At 46.5% G+C, this 19,446-nt stretch overlaps 1 long non-coding RNA gene across 1 annotated transcript in view; it reads right to left on the reverse strand.

Annotated features, from left to right (window-relative positions):
• LOC147376053 (uncharacterized) overlaps positions 1-18,416 on the reverse strand; it is a 35,083-nt gene extending 16,667 nt beyond the window's left edge. Inside the window, exon 1 of the long non-coding RNA XR_015160675.1 lies at positions 18,252-18,416. This is a non-coding gene — a long non-coding RNA (uncharacterized LOC147376053). The remainder of the gene's footprint in view (positions 1-18,251) is intronic.
• Between the last annotated feature and the right edge of the window lie 1,030 nt (positions 18,417-19,446).

Genomic DNA, 19,446 nt, shown 5'->3' on the forward strand with positions numbered 1-19,446 from the left:
CCAGGGTTTTTTTTATGGATCAGAGACAGGGGGAGGTGAGGAAACAGAAAGACCATTTAATTCTTGTAAATATCTCCTAGAGGGCAAGGCTCAGGCAGGGGGATGTGTTAGTTTCACTTCCTTACAACCCTTCACAGGTGGGCAGGGTCAGGCTATCTCCCTGAAAGAAAATGAAGTCTATCAGTCCTGTCTGACTCTTTGAGACCCCATGGACTGTAGTCTACCAGGCTCCTCCATCCATGGGATTTTCCAGGCAAGAGTACTGGAGTGGGTTGCTATTTCCTTCTCCAAAGGATCTTCCTGACCCAGGGATCGAACCTGGGTCTCCCTCATTGTAGGCAGACGCTTTACCGTCTGAGCCACCAGGGAAATCACTCTATCTCCCTGAGGCAGGCCATTATATATACCTACAATAATCAAATCAGCAAGATAAGGATTCAAGTCCCAGAAGCAGTTGTTGTTCAGTCACTCATTTGTGTCCAACTCTTTGTTACCCCAAGGACTGCAGCACGCCAGGCTTCCCTGTCCTTTACCATCTCCCAGAGCTTGCTCAAACTCAAGTCCTTTGAGTCAGTGATGCCATCCAACCATCTCATCCTCTGTTGTCCCCTTCTCCTCCTGCCTTCAATCTTTCCCAGCATCAGGGTCTTTTTCAATGAGTCAGCTCTTCACAGCAGGTGGCCAAAGTACTGGGGCCTCAGCTTCAGCATCAGTCCTTCCAATGAATATCCAGGGTTGATTTCCTCAGGGTTGATTTCCTTTAGGTTTGACCAGTTTGATCTCCTACACAGAAGCAGATCCAGTAGGAATTCAAAATTAACCCCTCCCCATTACAAGGGGAAGGGAGAGAGATTGATTCCTCCACAACAGGCTGAGCCCCAGGCTTTGACTGCTCCCATGGGTGTCTCATCCTACAGAGGAGAGGCCAAGGCCCCGTGCCACTGGGGTTGGGCAGGAGGGAAGCACGCTGCTCTACTTATGTTACAGCTTTGTTCTCCACTCTTCTGTGCCCCAGAAGGCTGACTAACCCCAGGAGACTGTGTCATCCGGCTGCCTTGCAGCTTCCAGTAGGGGGTGGCAATGGGAGGCCCTGGCAGAGTTCAGAGGGAGGGAAGAGAGGAAGGTGGGACATTTCTTCCCCAGCCCTGCCTGCCTCAGGGCCACATCTCTAGCTCTAACCATTTGTGACTGTAGCTTTGGCTCTGTGGTCCCCTTTACACACTTCCCTTGGGGGCACCCTCCTCTCTCAGCCTGAGGGAGAGTGCCACTAGGCCCCAGATGCCTCACCACTCTGGGTTTCTTCCCTTAACTCTGCCTTCACCTCTGTAAACCCATCCTTCATTGAGGTCTTGTCATCGGAACCACTTGGAATGAGTTCATTTTATTTGGGAGACCATGGCTGAGACAAGCCCCAAGACTCGCTGAGAAATCCTGAGCTTATAACCAGCACCATGAACATGATCAAGGGGCAGCTTCACTCAGGCAAAAATGCAGTAACTAATGGTTGTTTTTGTCAGGCAATGTGTGTGTGTGGGGGGGGGGGGGCATGAAACAATCCAGATTTGTAGCCCACTCAATGGACATGAGTTTGAGCAAGCTCCAGGAGATGGTGAAGGACAGGGAAGCCTGGCATGCTGCAGCCCATGGGGTCTCAAAGAGTCGGAGACCACTGAGTGACCGAACAACAACTCTAGGAGTACGTGGTCCAGTCAGAATTGAGGCTGAAGGACCTGAGAACCATTATCTGGAGTCTCCTGCAGACTGGGATGCCTCAGCACACTCAGCTCTCACTGCAGCCAAAGGCTGGGCTGCTCCCCCTTCCCACACCCCTCTCGGGCTGCCCTTGTGCCATGACTTTTCCCTTCAAGGCTATCCCAGATCTTCAAGTTGTCTCCACTCCCTAGGTAAGGATGGAATTGGGTAGAGGGTGGAGGAGAGAGGAGTTTCTGGGTAGACTTTGTGTTGCTTCCGTACCTCTCAGCCCTAAGGTCAGTGCCTGCACAGGGTGTGCAGCCAATGTGCATTTATCAAATAAGCAAATAAAGAAATAAGCAATACTACTCCTAAGTGGAGGAGCAAACTTGCAGATTCCTTGCCCGGTGCTGCACTGGGCTCCACACAGAGAGGAGAAAAGTCAGGGCCCCTAGTGCTACAGGCTTCCCTGGTGGTTCAGTAGATAAAGAATCCGCCTCCCAAGCAGAAGACCCGGGTTTGATCGGGAAGATCCCCTGGAGAAGGAAATGGCAACCCACTCCAGTATTCTTGCTGGAGAATCCCATGATCCCATGGGAAAATCCCATGATCAGAGAAGCGTGGCAGTCTACAGTCCATAGGGTTGCAAAGAATCAGACACGACTTAGTGACTAAAACAACTGGTGTTACAGAGCTCCACCAGTAAGGTAAGAACTGTCTCCAGACAGAAATGCTGGACACAGACATAGCATGATTCCCAGAGGCCCAGAGAACCACGCAGGAGACCACAGCTGAAGGGTCACACCGCCGAAGGAGAGCAAGAAATGTGTGCACTGAGTAATACAAAGCTGTGAAAGAGTATGTTTGGGTGTGGTTAAAGCAGACTCTGGTACCAGGCTTCCCAAATTCAAATACTACTTCTGCTTTTTACCTTCTGCGAGACCTTGAACAAATTTATTTAACCATTCTGGGCTTCATGTTCCTTGTCTATAAATTGGGAACAATATAGCACCCATCTCACAGTCTTATTGTAGAGACTAAATAAGCCATGAAGCAAGTAAGTTATGAAGCAAAAATTGTTATAACAGTTCCTGGCACGTAAGTGCTATGTACGTTTGCTTTTAGTATGATTTGCTATTATCCCAGGTGGCTCAGTGATAAAAGAATATGCCTTCCAATGCAAGAAACACACGAGATGTGTTTTCAATCCCTGGGTCAGGAGAATCCCCTGGAGTAGGAAATGGCAACCATCCCAGTATTCTTGCCTGGAAAATTCCATGGAGAAGAGCTGGTGGGCTACAGTCTATGCAGTTGCAGAGTCAGATACGACTAAGCATGCACGCACTTCAGTTCAGTTCAGTTCAGTTGCTCAGTCATGTCTGACTCTTTGCGACCCATGGACTGCAGCATGCCAGGCCTCCCTATCCATCACCAACTCCTGGAGTTTACTCAAACTCATGTCCATTGAGTCAGTGATGCCATCTAACCATCTCACCCTCTGTCGTCCCCTTCTCCTCCTGCCTTCAATCTTTCCCAGCATCAGGGTCTTTTCAGATGTGTCAGTTCTTCGCATCAGGTGGCCAAAGTATTGGAGTTTCAGCTTCAGCATCAGTCCTTCCAGTGAATATTCAGGACTAACTTCCTTTAGGATGGACTGATTGGATCTCTTCACAGTCCAAAAGTCTTCTCCAACACCAGAGTTCAAAAACATCAATTCTTTGGCACTCAGCTGTCTTTGTAGTCCAACCCTCACATACATACATGACCACTGGAAAAACCATAGCTTTGACTAGATGGACCTTTGTTGGCAAAGTAATGTCTCTGTTTTTTAATAAACTGTCTAGGTTGGTCACAACTTTTCTTTAAAGGAGCAAGTGTCTTTTAATTTCATGGCTGCAGTTACCATCTGCAGTGATTTTGGAGCCCCCCCAAAAATAAAGTCTGACACTGTTTCCACTGTTTTCCCATCTATTTGCCATGAAGTGATGGGATTGGATGCCATGATCTTAGTTTTCTGAATGTTGAGCTTTAAGCCAACTTTTTCACTCTCCTCTTTCACTTTCATCCAGAGGCTCTTTAGTTCTTCTTCACTTTCTGCCATAAGGGTGGTGTCATCTTCATATCTGAGGTTATTGATATTTCTCCTGGCAATCTTGATTCCAGCTTGTGCTTCTTCCAGTCCAGCGTTTCTCATGATGTACTCTGCATAGAAGTTGAATAAGCAGGGTGACAATATACAGCCTTGACATACTCTTTCCCAATTTGGAACCAGTCTGTTTTTCTACGTCCAGCTCTAAATGTTGCTTCTTGAACTTCATACAGATTTCTCAGGGGGCAGGTCAGGTGACCTGGTATTCCCATCTCTTTCAGAATTTTCCACAGGTTGTTGTGAACCATACAGTCAAAAGCTTTGGCATAGTCAATAAAGCAGATGTTTTTCTGGAACTTTCTCACTTTTTCAATGACTCAACGGATGTTGGCACTTTGATCTCTGGTTCCTCTGGCTTTTCTAAATCCAGCTTAAACTTTTGGAATTTCACAGTTCCCATATTGTTGAAGATGGCTTGGAGAATTTTGAGCATTACTTTACTAGCATGTGAGATGAGTGCAATTGTGTGGTAGTTTGAGCATTCTTTGGCATTGTCTTTCTTTGGGATTGGCATGAAAACTGACCTTTTCCAGTCCTGTGGCCACTGCTGAGTTTTCCAAATTTGCTGGCATATTGAGTGCAGCACTTTCACAGCACCATCTTTTAGGATTTGAAGTAGCTCAACTGGAATTCCATCACTTCTACTAGCTTTGTTCATAGTGATGCTTCCTAAGGCCCACTTGACTTCACATTCCAGGATATTTGGCTCTAGGCGAGTGATCACACCATAGTGATTATCTGGGTTGTAAAGATATTTTTTGTATAGCTCTTCTGTGTATTCTTGCCACCTCTTCTTAATATCTTCTGCTTCTGTTAGGTCTATACCATTTCTGTCCTTTATTGAGCCCATCTTTGCATGAAACGTTCCCTTTGTATCTCTAATTTTCTTGAAGAGATCTCTAGTCTTTCCCATTCTATTGCTTTTCTCTATTTCTTTGCATTGATCACTGCAGATGCACACCCTTATGAAAGAATAAATTCATATGAGCAGAAGGGCACAGTGCTAACCGGGCAGGTATGCTATTTTAGTATTAAAGGTTATCACCCAAGTCACACCAAAGCAACCTCTCTTTGTATTTTCACATTTAATGAAAATCTTGAGCTTTTGTACTATTGCATAACAAATAGAACTATACTTAATGCTTCAACATGACACAACCTATTTTATCTTCTTTTAAAGATGGTCTTATAATATTTATGATATGATTTTCTTCCATTTAGGAAGTTAGGATATAATCTCCCACAAGCTACAATGTCCTCATTGGTAAGACAGAAAGACCTGTACCCTTTTCCAGGCATTGTAACAGAGATTAAGTAAGACAAGGTCTATAGACACTCACACTGACCTTGCTTTCTTGTGTATGCCATAGTACCTTTCACTTTCTTGTTCCCTGGAGAAAGATCCTTATTCCCCGCTGGCTGCCTGGCTCAGGGGAACTGGTAGGCAGTTGTGCCACCCTGGTGTGGTCTCATATCAGGGAACTCTGCCCCGAGCGGAAGCTGACAGTTCGATCCCAGCAGCTCAGAGGCCCCTCTGAGCCAGGCTTGCTTCCAAAATTGGCTGAGGGCTCCTCAAAGGAGCAGAGCCACCAGGAAGGGAAAAGGAGAGCTCCCAACAAGCGTGGAGGCCCAGCCATGACATTGGACCAGCTCCTCCTCCCTGCTGGAGATGTCCCCTGAAGACCAAGATGCAAAGAGGATCTGCAACGGGGAAAACAAGAGGCAACCGAGAGCCAGGATTTGTCTCAACAGCTTAATTCTCTGCTTTCTTGTCAGCCCTGGTGGCTGGCAGCAAGGATAATTTGAAATGAAGAATGTTTTTCAAGGAGGAGCAAGAGTCTCTCATCTGAAACTAATTTGTTGTCCAAAATTATACTGCAGAAGTTGTTTAGAAGCTGCAGATTAAGTTGTGCATAAAAAATACAGCAACTCTTGATTATCCACACTCATGGATAATCCAAAAACAACAGATACCTCAAATGATTTCTACTTGGTTTCATAATGCAGGATTATTTCCCCTCAACTTGTTTGCTTTTCTGCATGTAATTGTCTTCAGGGTATAGCCAGAGAGCTAGGGGATCTATAACCTTCTGTTAATTGCACAACAACCAAGGTTTCAGCACTATGCCCTGCAATGCAGAAGCCGCCTGAGTGGTATTTATAAAGATGAAAATGCAATGAAGGAAAATGAAAAATGAAGTGAGAAAGAAGGAAAACAGTTAAATTTTTGTCCTTTGCACACACAGGCCAAGGAGGGGTGATTAAGAACATAGGTTCTGGAGTCAGACTGCTCACATTTCAAATCCCAGCTCTGTCTCCTATTAGGGGGATTTCAAGTGCTTATGTAACTTCTCATAGCCTCGGTTTTCTCATCTGTAAATTGAGGTTAATAACAGTAGCACAGTTTTAAGGCTGCTGTTAGGATTAAATGAGATCATTTATATGTTGTGTTTAGCACAAGGCCAGGCACACAGGAAGTATTCAATGGATGTACATTAATGCCAGCAAACTGGGTAGCTGGCCTCTTGCAATGAGTGCTCAATAGCATCTTTTGGAATTCATCGCAGGACCCCAGGGCCTAAAGACAGGTTGCAGCCCTTCCATGTCCCTAGAGTGGGATGATCCAGGCTTCAGGGGAGGAGGCAGCTGAAGCTGAGGATGAGGACTAGGGGAGAGCCCAGGACAGCTGTCAGCTCCTCTGTGTGCTGAGCCAACAGGCCCACCATACAATCTTAATGATCCTGCCTAATGGGGTAAAGCAATTATGATTCACAGAAAATTGGCCATTAGCAGCTGGGAAAGCAAATAGCCTTCAATGGCACAGCACAAACAGCAGGTCAGGAGAGAGGCCCACGTGTGCCAGGAGGGACCTGCAGGGGCCAGGACCTCTACTCCTGGAGCTGCCATATGGGAAAGGGAAGGGCAGAAGATCTTCAGTTCACTCAGATATGAGTCAAAGAAGCGGGGAATGGAAGAAGGGATACTGAACTACCAAGGTGGGCTGTGAGAGTGAAGACACCAGGAGGGCTGTTCTGGACCCCTGAGTTCCAGAGTTCATCTCAGCCATCCCTCTGCCTCTGGAGAACCCAAAACAGGTCAAGGAACCAAAGCAACTTAATCAGGTCAAGGTGAAGTTTCAGGAAAACACTTACCCTAGGGTAAGATGGCCTGGATAGTAGAAGTAGCAGTAATAGTAGTGGTGGTGGTGGTGGTGATTATGAACTTGGCACTATGTTAAGCTCTTTACTTGGGTGATCCCTTTTAATCCTCACAAGCTTCATGAGGAAGATATTATTTTTGCCCATTGTACAGATGAAGGAATGAGTGTCCATCTGTAAAGAAATTGCTTTAAATCATCCAGCTAATAAGTCGGTGATCTGAGATTTGAACCAATATCCTTGTAATTCCAAAGTACCTGCTTTTAACCACTCCTCTGGGCTAGTTGCTTCAGCAGAACAAGCTCAATTGCTTGATCTGTGAAGAATTTCTAGCCCAAAGTTGTGTGGGAAACTCGGAAAGAGAATTAAGATTGGATGGTGGGCCTGTTGGTGCCAGAAATGGGAGTTGCCACCTCCTGTGTCTTGCCTACTGGGTGGGGCCAGCCCACTCAATGGAGAGTCGAGGGCTCAGGAAGCCAGGCTGAAGAAGAGAGTGATAATTTTCTTTTTACATTTTTTTACAGCAAGGTCTTTGAAGGCCTTTGAGGTGCTTTCACACACACCCTCTGGGATGCCTGCTATTCTCTTACTTAGGTTTCTCCAGTGGCTCAGAGGTAAAGCATTCACCTACAATTCAGGAGACCAGGGTTCAATCCCTGGGTTGGGAAGATCCCCTGGAGAAGAGAATGGCAACCCACTCCAGTATCCTTGCCTGGAGAATCCCACAGACAGAGGAACCTGACAGGTCCATGGGGTCACAAAGAGTTGGATGCGACTAAGCGACTAACACTTCCCAAGCCCTAGAGAGCGGAAGCCCCTGGGGCAATGGTGCCTTGGGGCAAACGTGCCACTGATACTGGGAGCTCGCCATATCCTAAGGCCTCCACCCAGCTCAACCTCTGACCCTCAGCCCCTCTGGGTCTCAGGCTGCCCTGCTGCTGGTCACTCACAGGCACCCAGGTCTGGAACCCACTGGGAGCTGCCCCAGAACTCAAGGGATAGATACGGAGGCAGCTGTTTCCAAAGGTTTCTGACTGCTTTCATCTCTTTTTCTGCACCTTCACGCCCCTCAGCATGTGCTGGGATCTGCTGGAGCAGGGAGGAGAGAGAGCTGGGGCTGGTGTGGAAACAGGTTGGGTCGGGTTTTCTGGTTTGAGATAAATCTATGTTGGACTGAATCACTGCCCTTCTCCCACCATCCTCTCAGCCCTCCAAGACCTCAGCTGCACAGCCAGCATCACTGTCAGCTGACTGTTCTCCATGTCTGTGCTCAGTCCTTAACCCTTCATCTATCATCCCCACTTGCATCTCACCCATCTCTTTGTTTTCCATCTCCTCCACTTCTCTCTGTATTCACCCTGCTGCTCAGCCTCCAGGCTGCTCTCCATTTCCTTCCATGCAGCAGAGAACTGGAGAGAAGGGTCTCTGAGCTGGGAGGAGACCTTACACTTTGTACCACCCTCCTCTTTAATTCCACAGGTGATTAGAGGCAGACCTCTGTCTGGGTTCTGGGGCTCTTTACTTCCTGTTCAGTGTTAAGCTCCTTCAGCGGGGAAACTTGTCAAGTTCTGGGAGCAAGTACCATTCCCAGTACCTAGGACCGGGCTGGCTACAAGAAACCACTCTGCAGGGGTGGCTAAGTGGCAGGCTGTCCTTTGTCCCCACTTGCCGGCAGTAGGGAAATGGACTAAACAGTGACTGATGGCCTTGGTGAGCCCTGAGATCCAATCTTTGCTGCTACTTGGTTTCCCCTAATATGAAGAGAAGCTCCTGAGATTGCAGTACAGATCTGAAGATGGACTTTGTGTCCAATGGAGAACTTTGGCCCAGAGAAACAGGTCATGTGTAATTAGACGTGGTTCCCGGAGGCTGCCTTGCCACCCTCACCCCCTCCCCTGTTCCCACTCCCTGGCCTTGCCTCTCTGAGTCCTTGGATCTCTGAGCAAAGAATTTCCTTCATCAGAGAGTAATTGCCCCTGGCTCCCCTCACTTCTAATCAACAAGACAAGGTATTAGTTCCTGGGAGCATGATTGATTTCCAGGGACTTGGAACTTAATTACATTTTTGCAAAGTCTTTTTGGAATCCTCAGAGAAGCGAGACATTTCTTTGAACTTACCATGTAGGAGGGCTTCCAGCATCTCAAATATTCCATTCATCCTTCCTCTGGCCAAGGGAGGGGCATTCTATGGCCAACAGTTTTCATCTTTCCTTACCCAGGATCCCCAACCCCTGGAGTTTGACCAGAGGAACTCGGTTTCTCAAGCAGAAGAATTCCTCACTTGGTCCTCCCCACACCAGCAGTCATGCCATGAAGCCCAGGGAAGCATGAGTCCTGCCTGGAATGCATGTCCTGTGCCCCTCCCAGCTCCTGCAGGCCCAACCTGCTGGCCTCACCTGCCATGTCACGCTGGGCCAGGCTTCTGGTTCCAATCTTAACCTCTCTATTATTCTAATCACCATCATCAAACTTATTAATAACTACTGTTTATTAAGCACCAACTCAATAACTGGCACTAATGTGCCAGGCTCTGTAAGGTACTTTACACACATCAGTGCATTCCATCTTCACAAGAGATCTGCTATAGTAGATATTGCTACTTACCAAGCCATTACTACATTCCCATTTACCCAGGAAGAAATGGAAGCTCAGAGAGGGTCAGCAGTTTTCCAAAGATAGAAGAACTAGAGGTGGCCAAACTGGGCTTTAAGTACTCCATGCCTCTGGACAATTACACCACGGCCAGTTCAGCACATGTTCTGCAGCCCTGCTGACCACCTCTGCCCCCTGTCTCTCCAGGGCCACCTTGCCTGTGGTTGCATGTCCCCTGAAGGCTGGCACCACTTTCCCCAGCCTGATGGCTCCTGTGCTGCCCCTTCATTCAGAAACACCTGATAGCATAATAAAGCAATTGCAAAAGGATAACAACTTTTCTCTAAGTGTGAAATTATATCAAAATTCAAGTTTCTGGGAGTAGAGTTCTGGTTCAATGTGTCCGTCATAGCAGTTTTGCAGTCACAGTCTACACTGTTCATTTTACATACTTTACATTAATGGTCAAAAGCTCAGGAATGATTTTAGTAACATCTATATAACAAAGTCATATGAGATTGTTTTTGAAATAACAAGGTGTTGTAAATAAATAAATGCTGTAAGAAACAAGATGTGCTTGATGAACCTCATGCTTGCCTGACTTCTAAGAATCACATGTTCTTTGTCTGTCTGCTATAGCCACATGCCAGGATGTCTTCTATCAGACCTGTTCCCTCCCTGGGCAACACCATCACCCACGCTGACTGCACCCCTGGGCTGTGCTCCCTACCATTCAGGTACTTAAAGCTGTTTCCTTCAGACATGTCCCATACCACAGGTGGGTCTCATCCAGGGTCTGCACAAGCCAGCACGGTCACACTGTGTCCTAAGATGTGGCTCAAACCCTAGTCTGTTGTGAGTAACTGAGACAAAAGAGTCTGAATCCAGGGGCATCCACTCTCTTGCCCCACAGCAATCTGCCTCCTTTCATAGGCCCAGAGCTTCTAGATTATTGTACAAGATGCAAGTTCATTGGAGGGTCTTGCTTACAGACTCACTTGTTCACATGTTCAATCCTGGATGGATGGATTAATCTCCTTCAGTGGGGAAACTTGTCAAGTTCTGAGAGCAAGTACTATTCCCAGGAGAATTTCAACTCTGGAGGCTTCCTATGGACTGTGTGTCTGGTTAGAGGAGCACAAATTTTTAGGGCATGGTGAGGAAAGGATTTAATATCTTTAGTAAATTTACAAAGTTGGGGCTACAAACTTCTAGCATGGTTCAGGGGCTTAGGTGGCACTAGTGGTAAAGAATCTGTCTGCCAATGCAGGAGATGAGAGTTTGATCCCTGGGCAGGGAAGATCCCCTGGAGCAGGGCATGGCAACCCACTCCAGTTTTCTTACCTGGAGAATCCCATGGACAGAGGAGCCTGGTGGACTGTAGTCCCTAGGGTCACAAAGAGTCAGACACAATTGGAGCGACTTAGCACACACAGCATTGTATAGACCAACAGGTAAGTTCCAATCCACTTGCTCAAAGTCCATGTCAGTGAAACATGCTGCGTCCTTAGAAGACGGGGGAAGTCAGCATATGTGACCAGTGCAGTGTGGGGGAACTATGGACCCTGCCATATAAATGAGCCAGCCTTTGACTTTTCCACCCATTTCCCCTGTCAGTACAGATGCAGTCCCTGAAACCTCTGTCCTTAGACTCTCTTAAAAACACAGTGAGCAGGCTCCCTGGGGCATGAGTTCTTCCTTTGCCAGTACGTGGCTCCACCCCAGCCCTTCTTGGGGTATCCCTGCCATTTCCCCTCACCATGGTTGGCATCCTGGTCAAAGCAGCAGGTCAGGGGTATCCTTGCTCACCAATTTCAGCTCATAAGAACCAGGTCTCCTCTAGCTACAGGTGTCCCTAAAGATACTTGTTATTTGAGAGCCACCAAGTCATCGCTGGAAGTAGAGGCAAGAGGGAGTGACAGTGAGGAAGGGGCAATGAGGACTAGGGTAGAAAAAGTAGAATTCACATCTGCAGAAATTCCCAAATTTTCAGGGAAGGTAAGGAGACTGGCACTCTGGCTCTTTCCCACCCTCCCCACCAGCCACTTGCTACCCTCCATTTACATGGGTCCATTCATCAAAAGACCTGGAAACGTCTGCCAGCAGCCAGGTCCAATCTTCCCAGACAGCAGTGAAGGCCAACCCTGCTCAGCAGCAAAACTCAGCTCCAATCGGCCCAGGAGCAAAAGCAAGCAGGAGAAAGAGCACATGGGACAAGGATGCGACAGAGAAGAGAACCTCCCAATTCAGTCCAGGAGCTACGCAGGAAGTCACACGAAGGGAGAGCAGCTGGACCACCTTGAAGCCCCCGATGTGAGGTGACGAGCAGAGATGACTGGTGGACGACGGGGGCTGGGGTGACAAGGGGAGCGGGGCCTTGGAGTCAGGCCCAGCTGCTTCACCTTGTGCGAGAAGATTGGATCTGGCCATCTTCCCTTCCCTCAGTCCTACATGATCCTTCTCTGACTTAATTCTCAGCTGTGGCTTCTGGTAGTTTTTTTCTCATTTCTAAGACCATCTTCAAGGCTCCCGTTCACTCCTTACTCCACTTGCCCATTCATTTCCAAAGAACGACCCCAGTCCTCTCCTTCCTTTGGGTTAGACCAGACCTTTGCCCTCATCTGACATTTTTTCACAGAGCCCATCCATCCCCCCCTTCACCCCTGACACCACCTCTTCCTCCTAACCTCTCTCCAGGGGATCCCTCTGAAACAGAACCAGACATTAGTGGCAGAGGAGCTGGCAAAAGGAAGGCAGTGGAAGAAAGCTGTGGGTTTAGGCTCAGAGGCTGCAGGCTTCTCTGGCTGGAGCTGCCCTTCCTCTGAGAAGCTGGTCACAATCAAGAGGACAGACCAGCCCCAAAGTGAAGTGCAGAGCTGGGGAAAGTAAGAGGGAATGAGCCTGGGTAATGAAAGCCATTATAGTCATAGATGCTGTATATGCCAGGCATAGGGCTAAACTCCCTCTCTCATTTAATCCTCAAAACAGCTGTAGGCAGGAATTTTCTCCATTTACAGGTGAGAAATCCAACTTTCAGAGAGTTTAGGTAATTTGCCCAAGGCCACAAAAACAAACAAGACCAAGATTCAGAGACACCCTGGCTGTTGGTCCCAGTGAAAATCTCAGCTTCACTGTTCATCTCCCATCTCTCACCAGCAGGCAAGAGAAAGCAGATGTGAGAGGACTGGCTATACAGAGCCCCAGAAGGACCCCAGGTCCCCATCCTGTTAGCAGCCAAGGGGCCCTCACCAGTCCCCTGTGTGGGTCCAAGCTCCTCCCCCAACAGCTCCTGAGGTCACCCCTCCTCAGAAGGGGCCTCACCTCATCCACAGACTTTGGTGGCGTCCAGGGCTGGGACAGAGGACCCCCATCATGACGTTCTGCTCACTGCCTCTTACTGTGATTTTTTTTTTTTCCTATTCTGGCCTCATTTTACTCATCATAAAGGGACTAATGATTACCAGCATCTCCTTCTAGCCTACAGAACTTCCTGGGAAGCATTAAAGATGAAAAAAAAAAAAAGAGAGAGAGAGAGAGAGATAGGCACTCTTGAAGGAAGGGCATTTGTAACTGTTGACGTTAACATTTTACCTGAACAACAGGAGGTTCTCATCCAGACCCACTTCCCTCTCTGTTGTAGGAGTCATGGAGTGGCCTGAGAGTCAGCAAATAAGCTCAGAAGTTCCAGGACTCATATAGCAGGTCAGATGCCCTAAAGAGACAAGCTGACAGTGCTTTTTCCCCAGACCAGGTCAAATACACAGAGGTCTGGGCCGGGCCAGGTGTAGGGCAGAGGAGTTCTCTCTTGGCATAAGAAAAGAAAGAAGGATTAAAATATGGAGAAGAAAGGGAGAAAATATCCTGTTTCCTACATCCAAAAATTCACACAAGTGATCAAGCCGTATGAGCTGTCTGAGTCTTTCAAAACAGACAAGAGCTCTGCCTAGTCATGTCGGGCTGAGCTGGGCTGAGAAGACACATTTATAAAACATCAAAAGGAAAGTTCCAGTAGCTGCTCACAGCCGTTAGACACAGCTCCACTAGGAATTTCTTTCCAAAGGGATATTTCAAGGGTCTCGTGCATGAGAAAGCAAGGGATGGAGATTCACCTGGTTAACCCACCCCTGCCCCCTCAATAATTAATAACCATCACCCCTGTGGGAGGTGGGAAAGGTTGAGGCCCTCAGAGAACAGATGTTTTATTTATCTATTTGTTTTTAGACATATGCAATGATAACACATTCAATTCCTCAACTAATACTTATGGATTACATTATGCCAGACGTTGTGCTAGACTTGAGTGTGGAGTAGTGATTAAGATGTGGTCCCTGCTCCCCAGGAATTCTTGAGCAGTGGGAGAGAAAAACACACAACAATTAACCAGCAATATACATTATACTGGGCTCTGTACACAGATATGAAGAATGTGCTAGGGGAGCATGGAGGCAGGATAGAGTCTCCACAGATGTGACAACTGTGCTGGTCATCAAAGGAGGAATAAGAATTCTCCAAGTAGAAAAGAGGGACAAGGACTCTTTGGACGAAGGGAACAGCTCCAACCAAGGCAAGATGATGTGAAAGAGCATGACTGACTTTGTTTGACTCAAATGTGGCATGCATGCAGACTGGAGTGGTAGCTGATAATCAAGCATCAGAAATAACCATTTCCTGACCTCAGAGGCACCATGATGTTGTATTTACACTCAACCTAAATTTCCCTGCTCACAGCTGGCTCTTCCATAGGGTGATCACATTGGAAAGAGCACCCAGTCTTTAACTGGATTCCTGAAAGGATCATTAGGTCATGCTACCAAAGTTCCAATCCCTTCCTGAAGCAATTCTAAAATCAGAGATTTTACTAGGGCCTGAGTGGACCAGACCTGGATTCTCCTTCCCCACTTCCAGTACTGAGCTATGCTGGCACTGGACCCATTTACCTCAGATCCATTGGTCACCCTTCCTTTGCTCAATTCTGTATCATACAGTGAGGAAATTGGTCCCTGCAAGTTGCATCTCTCGGCTTCTAGCAGGGTCCTGCAAAGGGGAAGTACTATCAGAAGAAAAGAGGAAAGGAGGAAGGGAGAAGCCTGGGAGCTTCTAGCCATCCCTCTTTTTTCCAGCCCATATCTCTGCAGCTGCTGTGACTCCTCCATGGCTCCAGCTCCTACTCACATCTACCCTGGTTCAAATTCCCACTAATACATCCATCATGATTCTACTTCCACCTGATGACCCCAAACCCTGGGCTCTGGTAACCTCTCATTCCCCTTTGTTTCCTCAGCTGAGGGGCAGTTGTATCACCCAAGTGTCGTGAAGTTCTGTATTGCCACACCATCTCGTTTGGTTTCCCAGTGCTTCTATCTCCAATTCCTTATACTAAATTCCCTCTGCTACAAATTCTTTAAATGGTCTCCCTGTTTTTTAGTTAGGATGCTGACTAATACAGAGACTATATTTTATTCATCTTTGCATCTCCCACAGCACCGGATACAGTGATTTTCTGAGCAAGTTCTGAGTATTTGTTGGATGGACAGATGAATAGATAGTTGATTAGCTAGATGAATGATGGTATGATTAGGTAAACGAAAGGATGAAAAGATCTTCATGAGTAAATGAATGAAAATAGAGGAGTAAATTACAAAAGAACTAATAAAAAGGTGATTCTAAGAGGCTCGTAAAAATGGCCAGAAATTTAGAACAGCTGTTTGACAAAAGTAAATCCAAAAGAGAATTCAGTAGCTGGAAAAGCACATAGAGGAGGACTTTGTCACATTTGTTCCTTGTTGTATCTGAACTGAGTCACTTATCCCTTCACTCTCTTTCTAGATCTCTTCCTACATTGGCAGCAGCCAGGAGAGAAGGTGTGTTAGTGGCAAATGGTTCTAATTTCCATCTGGCAGGCATATCCATCACATTTATTATGCCTGAGTCTCTGCAAAGTGAAGGAGATGTAATGGAAGGAACCTCATCACCATTGATTCTCAGTCATATACACTTGAAAAAGTTGCCAAATGGCTGCAGTTCTGGACTGGAAAGAACCCGATTGGCCAGACAACTGTAGCCTGTGGGGTTCTTGGGGATTTTCAACAATTACATTCTCAGAATCCTGAATTCTTTTTCTGAGTATATCATCTTGAATAATTAACAATTCAGAGACCAAGTCCTTCCAAGGCCATTTGTTCATCCCCCTGATAAGCAGGGTTAAACTGAAAGATGCTCAATAAAAGAGATATTTCCAGCTCAGCTATTGACTCTGTGGTAGGAGAGCACTGAGGCCTCAAGCTCCAGGCTCTGCCCCTTACCTGCTGAATTCCACAGGAAAAGTCGGTACCTTTCCACGAGTCTAAGATTTTTGGTTCTGCCCTCACAGATTTTTGTGAAGACCAGAGGAGATGATTGTGAAAGAAAAGTAAAACCAGTAAATCTCAACACCATAACGTCATTTGTTTTATAGTCAATCCGTTTTCCACATAGACAGACATAACCTAAAAAACCTAGCTGGATTGTCATCCCAGGCCCATCGTATAGGATGGACCTGTCTTCTGAAAACTCAGAATGCAAAAGGTCCTAAGAGAGCGACCAGAATTCACTGAAAGGAAAGGGGCTGCCTCTGATCAGATCTGAATTAATGAAAATTACCAAAGTAGGTAAAGCATCTCTCCAGTTCCCTCACCCCCTGGTGTATTTCTCCTTATGCTTAAGAAAAATATTCCTCATCTATGGCCTCCTCCAAAGGCCAGTGCTCCACGGTGACCAAATTATGTCCATGCTTCCCATTTCCTACATCATCTTCTTCCTCCCCCAATGCTGCTGATATTGCCTCACTGTCGGAGATTTACATGCTGATATGGATAATTCACACCAAGCTATAGTGTAGCCTCATTGTTCCCTTAATCATGGAGTGCTAATTTTCAAAAGGATGCCCACTGGCCCTAATGTCTGCAGATGGTATTTCAAGAAAAGTAAATGAGGAGGTATTTGGAAAGAGGAAGGCAGGAGAGAAGCTTTTCCTAAAGGCCCTCAAGTAACGCTCCTAGAAACAGATTATTCAGACTTGACATAAGGCCAAAATGGTCACACTGTGAATCTTCTTCCTCCCAGCCCAATTCAAAACCAGAGGCCAGACGTAAATCCACCCAGATGATTATTATTCCCTCATATCTCCAAGAAGAATGCAGAAGTTGGTTCTCTGTGCTGATAGCTCTTGGAATGGAAAAGATTCCCTCCCTATCCAAGACCACTTTGCAGGCAATTCCATAGCATTTTCGTGAGAGTAACCATTTTATACAGCTCCTCTGACAAATGTTTCATGCTAGGCTGGCCTCCCCTGCCACACTGGCTTTTCCCCTGATTCCTCTCCACACCATGGGTTGGTGAGTGTTCAGAGCATAAAATCCATTTTTCAGATTAGCCTCAACATAGCATAAGGAAATGAAGTGGTCTGCTGGCACTGACTCATTGTAAAACCAATTTAAATGATCAAATCGATCAATAGTTATTTACTGAACATCAACCAGCTCTGGTTATGCTCTGCTCAAAATACCCACCCCTCACTTCTTTACTCTTCTGTGACCCTCTCTTCCCAACCCCACTACCACCACCACCACCATCACTGTCACCAGTAATCAAGTTGACAGCCCCCACCCCAGGAGCTGTCCAGAATCTCAGCAACGCATATTAAACCAGAGAGACAGTTAATGGCTTCCTTTTCCTCTTTGCCAGAAGCAGATGGGAAAGGTAGGAGGAAGGGGATTATTTATTTTCTAGTCTTGCCCAACGCAATCTCTATTTTGAGGGTCAGTTCCCTCCACCCCCATTCAAAGCCCAACATTAGTTTGACTGACAATAGCCTCCACCTTAGCCCAGCTCCAAGAGGTTGTAACTGACCCTGTTTACAATGCATGAGAAAGACTCCGCACTGCAGAACTTTCAGTTTCAGGATTTTGCAAATTTTATGAGAGTTTTCAGTCAAGCTGATTCTTAGCTTCCCTTTTCCCCTCCAGCTAAAATCAAGATCTTTCACCCAGCTCTGATCTCAGACGGACTTTTTTTCTCAGCACTTGGGACATGATTAAATAACAGGCACACGTGCACACACCAGCCTCAAATGCTTTTATTTCCCAGATCTTTCTTCAGTAATGAAGCCTGAAATGGAAAACCACTGCGCAGGGAAACTGTAGCAACAAGAAGAAGAAAAACAGACAATGTGCCTGGCTCCTTCTGGAGCCAGGGGTGAAGAAGTTTGCTCATGAAACAGACAAATTAAATATATGTATCACATGGAAGCATTTGGCAAGGAGAACCTGGGAGTTTCAGTAATTATCCGTTGGGAGTCCATTCAGTATGGGTAAAGGGGAATCAGGAAATATCTATCTTTCCATAATCCCTAGACAGCCCAAGAGGTTGAGAAGAGGATTGGCTGCAAGAGAGCATTCTTTTCACTGTCCACCTGACATGATCATTAACTCTACCAATTATGGCAATATAAAGAAATCATTAAAATGCAATTATTACAGCTGTATACGTTTATAGCCGCATAACTACATCAAAAGCCTGCCTTTGTAGACCTTTATGTGCTCCATAAAACTGAATAAATTGCAGCAAAGAAAAGAAGATTACTTTAATATGAATCAAGAGCAAATCTGAAATTTCTGTCTTACCCTGTGGAGATAGCAGCAGTGAAGGGCCTCGGTCCTTCTGTGACCCTGGTCCATAGGGTGTGCCTGCTCAAGTCTTCTCTTCTGCTCTAGGCCTGCATCTCCCATCACCCAGATGAATGAAATGAAAGCTAAGCAAGTACCAAAAAACAATCACAATCCCACACATTTGTATGCCTTATAGTTCTCCTCACTTTATAAATTAAAAACTGAGCCTCAAAGAATGTTTAAAGGAACCTGTATAAGGTTGCGGGGTGGTCTGTGTGTTCCCCCCACCCACCCTCCACTGAGCTCTGTGCCCCAGGAGACTGGCTTCTGTGGAGTGTATCAACAGGTCCCTTACCCTCTGACTTTCCATTAAGTTGAACCAGTGGGAAGCAATGGCAAGAACATAGAGGGTGGAAGAAGAAAGAAACTGAGATGCTTTTTCCCCTCGGCTGGTTCCCTGTCCAGCCAGGGTGTGGCAATGGCTATTCCTCTGCCTACAACAGCTCCTGCCAGGTGGCTCTGTCCTTGGTGACAGCTACAGGTCTATCTAGGTTCCGATGATCAACCCCTCCCTTTGCCCTGCAGGTCTAGGGATGGTAGAAGTTTCTCTGCTGTTGCTAAACTCAGGATGCTTCACCATTCCTTTCTGGTTTCCCTTTAACCCTCTTCATTGACTCTTAAATGTGCCCACTGCTTCCTACCAGGACTGTGACTGGGACACACAACAAATGAGTGCTGGGACCCAAACTAGAACCCAGATCATCAAAACTCTAAGAGTCTGAGACTGAATGATTTAGAAAATTTAATTTGCTATAGACACAGACATGCTAATTGTCATCACCATCAAAGCTTTAAGTCCCATACTTTGTGTGCCCCTGTGTTGGGTCATTTAGAGAAAGAATTATAAGAATACAAGCTCTGCCTTCCAGGAATGTTCATGCTGCATCACACACACTGACGTGACCCACTCTGTAGGGTACATGCATCAGGCAGAGACAACCCAAATCAACACCTGGCTGAACAATGCCAGGGGGAGGTGCATCCGAGGAGGTGAAGTCAATGTATTTGGGAGTAGAGGGCTGAACAACTAGAAAAGCCCACGTTCTGTTTCTAAACAAGGTGGAGGAGAGCAATGGGTCAGATCATCCATAATTACAAATGATGTTAAAACATTTCTATCTGGCTTTGACATGCATGATTAGACAATATA

This window comes from Bos grunniens, chromosome 3 (assembly GCF_055505025.1).
Source record: "Bos grunniens cultivar Pamir isolate PY7600 chromosome 3, Bosgru_T2T1.0, whole genome shotgun sequence".
NCBI lineage: Eukaryota > Metazoa > Chordata > Mammalia > Artiodactyla > Bovidae > Bos > Bos grunniens.